The 10,076-nt window shown below is 46.3% G+C and overlaps 1 pseudogene; it reads left to right on the forward strand.

Moving 5' to 3' along the window:
• Positions 1-8,142: 8,142 nt before the first annotated feature.
• LOC103729223 lies at positions 8,143-9,176 on the forward strand (annotated as a pseudogene).
• The last annotated feature ends 900 nt before the right edge of the window (positions 9,177-10,076 follow it).

Consider the following 10,076-nt stretch of genomic DNA (forward strand, 5'->3'; position numbering starts at 1 on the left):
TTGCAAAGTAAGTAAGTTTTTTAGACTCTGATTTAATTCTTGTTGCTACAGTTACAACAAGCCAGAGTCTCTGACGTAACTGTTTCTCTATCTACCTAGTTTCTTGTTTTATTTGTTTCTATCTATCTTTGTTGCTGGTGAGACAAGGTCTACAGCCCAGGCGGGCCTTGAAATCCCTCTGTAGAGGAGGATGACCTTGAACTCCTGATCCTCCTGACTCTACTTCCTTAGAACTTGGATGACAGGTGTATACCACCAGGCTCCGTTTTCATTTTCGCAGTCCTGACAATGAAATTCAGGGCTTTGTGCCTACGAGGCAGGCACTACCAACAGAGCTATATTCACAGCCCAGTCCCCTGTTCTCAAAAAGTGATAACCTCTTAGAGAGGAAAGAAGGAAAAGAGAAAGAAAAGAAGCACTGAGCTGGAGAAGCTGATACAAATGATCTTGAAGTGGTTAGTTTTGCTTCTCTTTGAAACAGAATCACTATGTCACCAATAGAAACTACAGCCTGGTAGTCTGTGATCCCATGTTTGACAAATCTTGCCAGAAGTTTGCCATGTCTAAACCTAACTAGTTTTCCCTCAGTCACAAGCTTGTCTCCCACCACCCTTAGGATTTGGTTTCTTGTTGTTCTTTTTGGGGTCCTTGGCAGGATGCGGTTTGTTTTCCTGCCTTCCCTATCCTGTTTGCCAGAGAAAGTGTTCTATAAATTCTTCCAGAGCCTCCCCCGGTGATGAGTTTCTGTCTGGCAGTCTCTCTCTGGCTTCTGTGATAACAGGTGTACTGCTGACCTGAGTTCGTGCAGACCAGCTTCCTGAGGACCACCCAGTCAGCCCAGGGAGAACATTCTCTCCCCATTCACTTCCAGCCCTCTGTAGACACTAAAATCGACATCACAAATGGCTGTTTTTCTCCTCTCTAGATCCTTCTCAGCATGATTTATGTGCTTGGGCTTAAATTTATCTCAAGGATGGCTTCTGACTCAAGAGTTACAGGAGGATCAAATGAGGTAAAGGATGTGGCTAATCCCGCTCCTAGGAGAAGGAAACAGCAACCGTGTAGAAGGCTGTGCTTGTTTCCTACTGAATACAAGTCAAATGTTAAACTCCCGAGAGGATTTTGGCATTTACATCCATACCTGAGATTTACACCCCAATTACTCATCTCTATGGGAACCAGGTATTTTTGAGTGACAGGTTAACTAGAACAAAGACAGAAGAGAAACAAAAGATTACAAGATACAGGTCTCCTCTGGCTGTGGGCTTTTGTTTTTCTAGTCCTGAGAATGAAACCCAGAGCCTTGTACATGCTAGGCAGACCGTGGACCACTGTCCTCTACCCCTAACCAAGCTTATGCAGCTCCTGTCCTGATATCAGATGGAACTTAGTGGTGTCCTGAAACAGCAGACATCACATTCACCTGAAGGACTGTGACAACCCAGATGGTGGTCCCACTCTCTGAATTTCTGGTTCAGTGTTTAACATTCATTAAACAAGTACTGTAGATACTACAGGATTAAGGGCTGTGCTTCTAAAATGGGTTGCTAGACCCAGGGCTCTAAGACCTCACAGACAGAAGGACAACTGCAGAAAGAGACCTCCGTTACTAAGGCATCACTAAACCACTTCCCAAGACATTCCTTGGCAAGTCTTCTTGTTAATGTTCAGGACTTGAGAATTCAAGTTACCCATAGAGCCATGGGTCAAGAGAGCTGTGGTCCTGGTGTTGTTACATGACCTCAAGTGGGGGCTGGAGAGATGGCTCAGCAGTTAAGATCACTGGCTGCTCTTGCAGAAGACCAGGGTTCAAATCCCAGAACCAAGTGGCGGCTAACAACCGTCCGTAACTCCAGTTCCAGGAGAATTCAACACCCTCTTCTGACCTCTGCAGGCATTGCTTGACATGGGTGCACTTACATGCAGGCAATACACTTATACACCTAAATTTAAAAATAATAAATGAAATATTTTTTTTTTACAAATGGGGCTAAAGGGATGGCTCAGAGGTTAAGAGCACTGGCTGCTCTTGCAGAGGACCCAGGTTCAAATCCCAGCACCCACATGGCAGATAACAACCGTCCATAATTCCAGTTCCAGGGAATATAACACCCTCTTCTCTCCTCTGTGGGCACTGCACGACACGGGTGCACTTAGACACATGCATACATAACACCACTAAAAATAAATCAATCAAAAAATAAAATAAAATGATCTCGACTTACTATACACGTACTTTTGACCTACCAAGAATGTTTTCTGCATGTTAACTAGATGTCAGTTGATTACTAAAGGCACACAGCTGAGAGTTAAACAGGGAGGGCTTCTCTCATCAGCACTGTTTCCAGCACTTAACAAGTAGTAACAGGCTGGCACGGAAATCAAATGACACGGAGAAACTCAATATTCAAGTGTACTGTTTGTTGTTATATTTGCTGATACATGGCAGCAGACAGGCTTGCTGTGGGATAAAATCTTTATCATACTCTTGCCCAGTCTAGATAAGTCAGCTGCTCACGCTTGGTGAGAGGCTCCTGGAGCTTCCCTACCCCTTCCTGAGCTCACCTCTGACTGATGGCGAGCAAAGTGTAGCCTTGATCTCTAGTCTCAGAATGCAAAACAGCAACAGTCACAACAAAAATACTGAGCCCACTATTCCTTGTATGCTATAAGAAATAGGGAGTGTGCCAGACACACATTTTGCAAGCCATGGATGCAGGTCTCTTGGGGATTCAGTAGCCAATCAAGGCCACAGTTGCTAGTCAATGATGGAGACAAGATCAAATTTAGGATAGTTTAACCCCCAAAATTTCCCTACTAAAGACAGATTGAATATGGAGTGGCATGAAGCTTACAGAATCTTTAATAAAATACGTTAAGGACTAGCTTCATGGTACACCCATGGCCACTTTCCCATGATAGCCTCACAAAGATGGAACAAGCTCTCATGTCTACTTATAACTTATGAGGGGCTCTACCCTCATAACCTAATTCCTTCTCAGAGGCCCCTACCTCCTAATGCCATCATTGGAGATGCAGACTTCACTATATAAATCTTGAGGAGTTATAAACATTCAGCTGATAGGTCCAGGTAACCCCCTCAATGCACAAAGGAATGGGAGAGACCTTAGCTGGGTCCCGTGTGAAACATCACATCCCAAATGATGGCCTGTAGCAACACTGGTCATATTTCCAGTCACTACAGTTAAAGGCAGCTTGTTATATACCCATAAGCTACCAGAAAAAAAAGATACTTATAACCTGGACATAGGGTCCTGCTATGACAAAACACAGCATGCGGCATTGGGTTGGAGACTTGGAGTGGAAGTACAGAGATGTCAGAAAGTCCTCAAGACAGTGAGGAAAAGTTAGTAGGGAAGAGGGTCAGTGAGAAGTTGTTGGAGACTGGAGACAAGATGGCCCCTGTGCTGGTGAGGAGAAAAGTTAAGGTTGGCATCTCTGACATAACGGGGGAATCTAGGGTTATCTGTAAACTCACAGATTTATCTGTTCATCTGTAAATGTCAAGGAACATGCAGAACTCTCCTGATTTCCAACAATAAAATTCCGAAAGGTGAGTCACAAAGGGAATTGCTTGCTTCTTAAGTGGAGTGTGGAAGAACTATAAAAGAATCAGAATTAAATGGGGGGGAGGGGGTGCTCTTCTCCTTAGCCTTTCCCAGTGAAAGTTCTTCAAGGGAAAAAACAACAACAAAGATCAAATCTAAGACATTATCTCAGAAGATCTAAGGCAGTGTCTTACAGATCAGAGACAGAAAGTCCTGCTGGGGTTTTCAAGGCCTCAAATCCCCTGTCCACTAAAGAGACGGCTCTGAGCTTCTTGAGAGCGTGGCCCTGAGCATCTGGCCCTGGAGGTAAAGACAAGGCAAGGCCATTCACAAGCGCTGAGGCCTCTCAAGCCTAGGCCTCCAGGAGACTCTTCCAAGACCCAAGATGCAAGCAGAAAGTCACCGTCAACTGTCCAAAGCAGCCTTCCTGCCCCTCTGACCAGCAAGGGACCCCACGGGCTCTATGTGAAGCAGATTGCACAGGCAATTCCTACCCAGACTTCTGACTCCCCAAATTATGAGCCATAATGATTTTTGTGTAAGCCATTCATTTTATAGTACAGTCGGAATACACTTCTCACCATCCTTCAGGAAAGTGGTCCCTGGCTCTTTACACTTACCAGTATTTTATCATAAAATAGCCATTTGTCCTCCCCCAACATCCACCCCAGCCCTGAAACTCTGTGACTTTCCTTTCTTACCCCTCAGCCCTTGCTGGAAGGCTCTTGTGCTTCGGAGGAAACCTGGTCTGAACTTGCAGCCTGACACCTGTCTCCTTCCTCTCAAATTCCCTTGGTGGTTGGTTCACAACTGCCAAACATTCAGCCAAGTGATTGGTTTCCAGATCTGTCTTCTACCAGATACTATGTTTCACATGTTGAGAACACCATGAGATATGCCAGCTGATATGCCAAAGTCTGAGCTGGACTGCATGGGGACGACGGAGCCTTGCTGTCACAAAGGAGCACACCAACAGGTTAGACCAACACAATGAACAATTAGGGCACAAACGAAGACAGGATGCAATTAACTCCTAAATTACACACTTCAGATTTGAGCGCTTTAGAGATTAGGGAGGTAGGGAGCCATGGTCAAACATAGATCAGGAGGCTGGAGAGATGGCTCAGCAGTTAAGAGCACCGGCTGCTCTTGGAGAGGACCAGGGTTCAAATCCCAGCACCCACATGGCAGCTAACAACTATCCGTAACTCCAGTTCCAGGGGATCTGACCTCCGTGGGCATTACACGACACAGGTGCACTTACATACATGCAGGCATTACATTCATACACATAAAATAAAAATAATAAATAAAATATTGTTTAAAAATGAAGACAAACCATGAAAAACAGATGAGGCAGGATGTGAGCCTGCAGCCTCAGGGTAGAGGAGATAAATGGGGCAAGAAGAGAGCACATTAAGAAACCAACTAGATCACAAGGCCGACGTGAGTAAACAAGATACGTTCACCCAAGAGGGAAGAGATGGGCTTCTGTTCGCAAGTTCTGGGAGCAGGGACGGGGGAGGCCAACCTGTCCTAAAATAAGAAACCCCGGTCCTTGTCTTAGTCAGAGTCACAAGGTCATATTATTTTTTACTATAAAAACCATAGTGCTGTTTCTTAAGCTGGAACCTAGGACATATAGGGACAAAACATTTGAATCTAGCACTGTTAGGGAAGGCAAGAAATTGTTATCGCCCTGTATCCTAAGGTCTTGTGCAAGAATTCTGGCTACTTATAAGAATCTCGTTCAGGAGACTCGGCTCTTCCCTCAACTACAGCCAGTGCAAGAGCCCTGAGCCACAGGCCCTCAGCTCTTGATCTCTGTTCAGTTTGAAAAATCAGTGTCCCTTTCTCAGTGGAGCTTTAGAAACCCCATTGCTCACCCTCCTCAGGTGGAACAGGAGGTGCCCCCAGCCCTCTCCTGTAGTGAGGTAGGATGGTCACCAGCTCTGGAATGAGTTGCCTGTGCATCTCCCTTAATCCTGACCACTACAATCACAGAAGCAGGTGGTACGATGGCAGTCTTAAGACAGAAGCAGTCTGGAGCCCTGAGACACCCCACAAAGACAGTTAGTTGCCCAAGGGGCCATCTCCACTTCAGTCAGCTAGGTTTCAGAGTAAGGGTCACTGGTCAGCGTCCCAGAATGTGGAGGTTGTCACTCAGCCTAGCCTAACCTCTCTTAACTAATCCAGCAGAACTTAGTTGCATGTTTCTGAAACAAAGAATCCTTACCTCCATTTCAGAGACCGTGGGTTTGAGTGAAAAACTCAAGATTCCATTGCCCTGCACAGAGCAAATCCAATAACTGCAAGGAGCTATCTAGAGTCCCAGCAGCTTTTCACCCAGGAAGACAAGGAATTCCATGGCTCATGGATCTCACCTAGGAGGGAAGCAGCTCAGGAGAGACACAGCTCACAATGTGTGTTCAGTAATTCAGTGTGCCGGGGGGGGGGGGCTGTTCCTGCTCCCTTCCATCCATAGAACAAGAATTGCACTGACGCTTCCCCCCATCTCCAGCTCTTGCTGACTCATTCCTGTGGGGTAGGCATGTATCAGATGTACCCCTTGTTTCACTAAGAGTCAGGGTTAAAGAATCAAGGAAACTTTCTGAGGAACCTCTTCCACTCTGCTAGGCTTTCTTCTGGAGACAGCAAAGCTCGCAGGCCACCAAGATGCCACGGCATGGCCTACCCCCTATTGAGTCCATACACTTAGCCACAAAGCTCAGTCTGGAGGAGGCGGGGCAGGGGGGTATCTTGGCTTCACCAGTGGGCTCCATTCTATCCGGTTTCTCCAGCAAAGAGTGGATGTAATCACAATCTGAGCTCTCTGCCACTTTCTCCATGAGTTCAGGATTCAGAGAAGATGCTGTTTGATTCCCTCAAAGTCCTCCAGCCTCATCTTCCTGAAAGAGCACCACAAACTGTGCCTCGCATGAGACTCAGAGCACAGAAAGTACGTGCCAGAGCTACTCATGAACATTCTTACACTTCCTCTGAACAGGACTCTGAGTACACAGCCCCACCCCACACAAATAACGCTCTGAACTCCACGTTAGTCAACTTGTTCTCTACACTTCCAGGACTGGGATTTCTCCTCCCTCTCTTTCTTCCCCCATTTTCTGTGTGTAAACAGTGGCATAGCCTCCTGAAGAGACCTTCCCCGACCCAAGAGTGTCTTCTTATTAGCAGAGCCTGCCATCTTTGTTACAAATGTTACTGACTTCTTAATCAAAACTTCAGGAACATGGCAAAGTCTCTGAGGAGCCAGATGGTGGAAACACATTCTCAGTGTTGTTTTTAAACATAACAAAGCAATGTAACAAATGTAGACCGGTAGAGAAGGGGAAACAGAGCAGTCCTGGGCAGGGTCCCACAGCCTGTGCACCCAGCTGGTCCTCAGGTTCAGGGCACTCTGCTGACATCTCTATCCAGAAATGCTGGGCCACATGCCACTAGATTCATACCCCCTTCCTGGAGCCAAGACCCATTACATCTTCCTGCTCCCAGGTGTGAATCTACTCATCGTCCTTCCCCAGTGATTGGTTCTTTTCCCCTGCTGTGAACTTACCCTATTTACCCCCGCCCCTGCAAAAAAAAAAAAGGAAAACTCCTTTCCCCACCTGCCCTCAAGCTGCTGCATAGAGCAGCCTTTACACACGATCTCTGACCCTGTCTCCACCCAGAGCTGTGTTCACCCAAGCTACTCTCTCAGCATCTCTGTCCTTTGAAAATTCACAACCACCAAGAAGAACTCATGAATGTGACCTAATTTGTACATGGGGTCTCCGCAGATGATGTCATTAGGGTCAATTGTGTCCTAAGAACTTTGAAGAGCCTGCATTGCTCAGTCCTTTTCCCTCACTGGACATCTGAAGAAGACAAGATGGATCCCCAGCAGCTTTACGTACATCACTAGAAATGCAGGCAGGGCTCCGGCTCCTGCCTCATCTGCTCAAACTGTGACCATCTGATCTAGAAATAAGGCGTGAACACTGACAGCAGGTCTTTCTGTCAGTACGTGGGAGACAGGCGCTTCTTTAGGTTGGACTAAGTGACCTTTCTCGCATGGGTTATTCAAGACCATCTACCTAGTGAAGGAGATCATGCTAGTCTTTGTATATAAATAAAAACATTAGGGGCTGGAAAGATAGCTCAGTGGTTAAGAGCACTGACTGCCCTTGCAGAGGACCTGGGTTCGATTCCCAGCACCCACATGGCAGCTACGAACCGTCCTTAACTCCAGTTCCGGAGGAATCCGAAGCCCTCTTCTGACCTCCATGGCATTGCACGACACGGGTGCACTCACAAACATGCAGGCAATATACTCATACACATAAAATAAAAATAATAAAATTTTTAAAAAATTGAAGGCTTTCAAAACACATGAGGTAACAGAGTGAACCTTAATCAAATGCCCAGGGTCATTATAGGAAGAGACACGGTGGGGGGGGGGGCAAGAACGGAAGAAGAGCTGGGATCTGAACCACTCACTGATCCCTGCATGCTTCACCTTGCTCTCACAGCCTGTCCACCCACCTGCCCTCCTTCCACCCAGAACACCTTCCACATGGCCACCTCAGCAAGCTCCCACTTGAACAAAGGCCTCTATACATGTTCCTTACTCCAGGCAAGAAAATCCAAGCTATGTTTGTCTGGATTGATGGTACTAGGGGAGGCCTCCACTGCAAGACCCGCACTCTGGACTATGAGCCCAAATGTGGACTCTTGATGGCTCTAGCACTTTTCAGTCTGTAGGCTCCTGCAGTGACACATCTCATATTCCTGTTACCATGTTTCTGGACCCCTTCGGCAAAGGCCCCAACAAGCTGGTGTTTTGTGGAGTTTTCAAGCAGAAGCCTGCAGAGACCAAGTTCCAGCACATCCGTAACCGGATAGTGGACACAGTGAGAACCAGCACCCCTGGTTCCAAATGAACAAGAATAAACTCCCATGGGAAGACAGCACCCTAATGGTTGGCCTTTTAATGGTTTCCCTGGGCCCCAAGGTCCCTATTACTGTGGCATAGGTGCAGGCAAAGCCTCCAGCAGAGATGTGTGGAGGCTCTACTGGACCTGCTTGTGTACTGGAGTCGACATTACAGGGACAAATGCTGAGGTATGCCTGCCCAGTGGGAATTCCAGACAGGACTGTGTGAAGGAATCTGCTTGGGGGCTCCTCTCAGATGGCCTGTTTCATCTTGCATCATGTATGTGAAGACGCTGGAGCGATGGTAGCCTTTGATCCTAATCCCACTCCTGGGCCCTGGAATGGCGCCAGATGCCGTATCAAGATTAGTACCAGGCCATGCGGGAGGAGAATGGTCTTAAGTGCAGTGAGGAAACTACTGGGAAACTAAGAAGCAGCACCAGTACCACGTTTGGGCCTACGATCCCAAGTGGGCCTGGACGATGTCTGACATCTGACCGGATTCCATGAAACCTCCCACACCAATGGCTTTCCTGCTGCTGTTCCTACCGGCAGCACTCGCACCCATGTTCCCCAGACTGTCAGCCAGGAGAAGAAGAGTTACCTGAAGACCGTCACCATTCTGCCACTTGTGACCCCTTTGCAGTGACAGAAGTCATCATCCATATGTGTTAAAGAACATTGGGGAGAAGAGCCTTTCAATGGCTAATTACATAATTCACATTCATCATTTCTGCCGGATTCATAGGCCAGGGCAGAAGGTATAGCTGAGCCCTTTCCATGTAAAGGTGACAAAAATCATGTTGCACGACTTCTGTCCACATGTCTCTGCCAGGAAAACAATGAATACCCACTCTGGATGCGCTACAGCCTTATCTAGAGCTATAAATCATTCTACGATATCTGTAGTTACTTATCTTTACTCTTATTTGACATTTGGTAACAATATGTTTTGCATGCGATGTCCGTACCTGGAAGAAAGACTTCTCTGAAAAATTCTAAAGCTTCTTCTACTCTCCCTGCTGGTACCTAAGACACAACTGTACTGACGTCCCCACTTGCCTGTACAGCAGTCTTACCGTCACGTACGCACTAAGTGCCCATCTTATGTTCTGTTTAAAAATGATCACCATAATCAAAAAGTTCTCCATTTACTATGTAATTCTGAACACATGGACTTATAGACCAGATAATTGGAATTTTAGAATATACATTTTCCATTTTTAAAATGCTCTAATAAATAAGCCCCAATTAAACTTTCCTTATTAAAAAATAATCATGTTGCATGAATAGTCGATGGGTGGGAGACATGGTCGGGTGGGAAAGCAGTGTCTACCATGGCTTCCTAACTTAGCTCCTACCTTAAGATCTCAGCCCTCAACCAACTTGTATCGAAATTCATTTGACTCTTGTTCCCAAAGTTTTGATACATACAAAATGTTTTTCTATTTTGTATTCTATACATACAAAAGTTTTCCGATTACCCAGGGGCTGGTTACTTTACTATTGACTTTGAACTCCAAATCTATTCTTTCAGACTCTTCTGTGCTATGTTATTGGACTCTGTACACGTTT

The sequence above is a fragment of the Nannospalax galili genome, unplaced genomic scaffold (genome assembly GCF_000622305.1).
Source record: "Nannospalax galili isolate Female #2095 unplaced genomic scaffold, S.galili_v1.0 scaffold372, whole genome shotgun sequence".
Taxonomy (NCBI): domain Eukaryota; kingdom Metazoa; phylum Chordata; class Mammalia; order Rodentia; family Spalacidae; genus Nannospalax; species Nannospalax galili.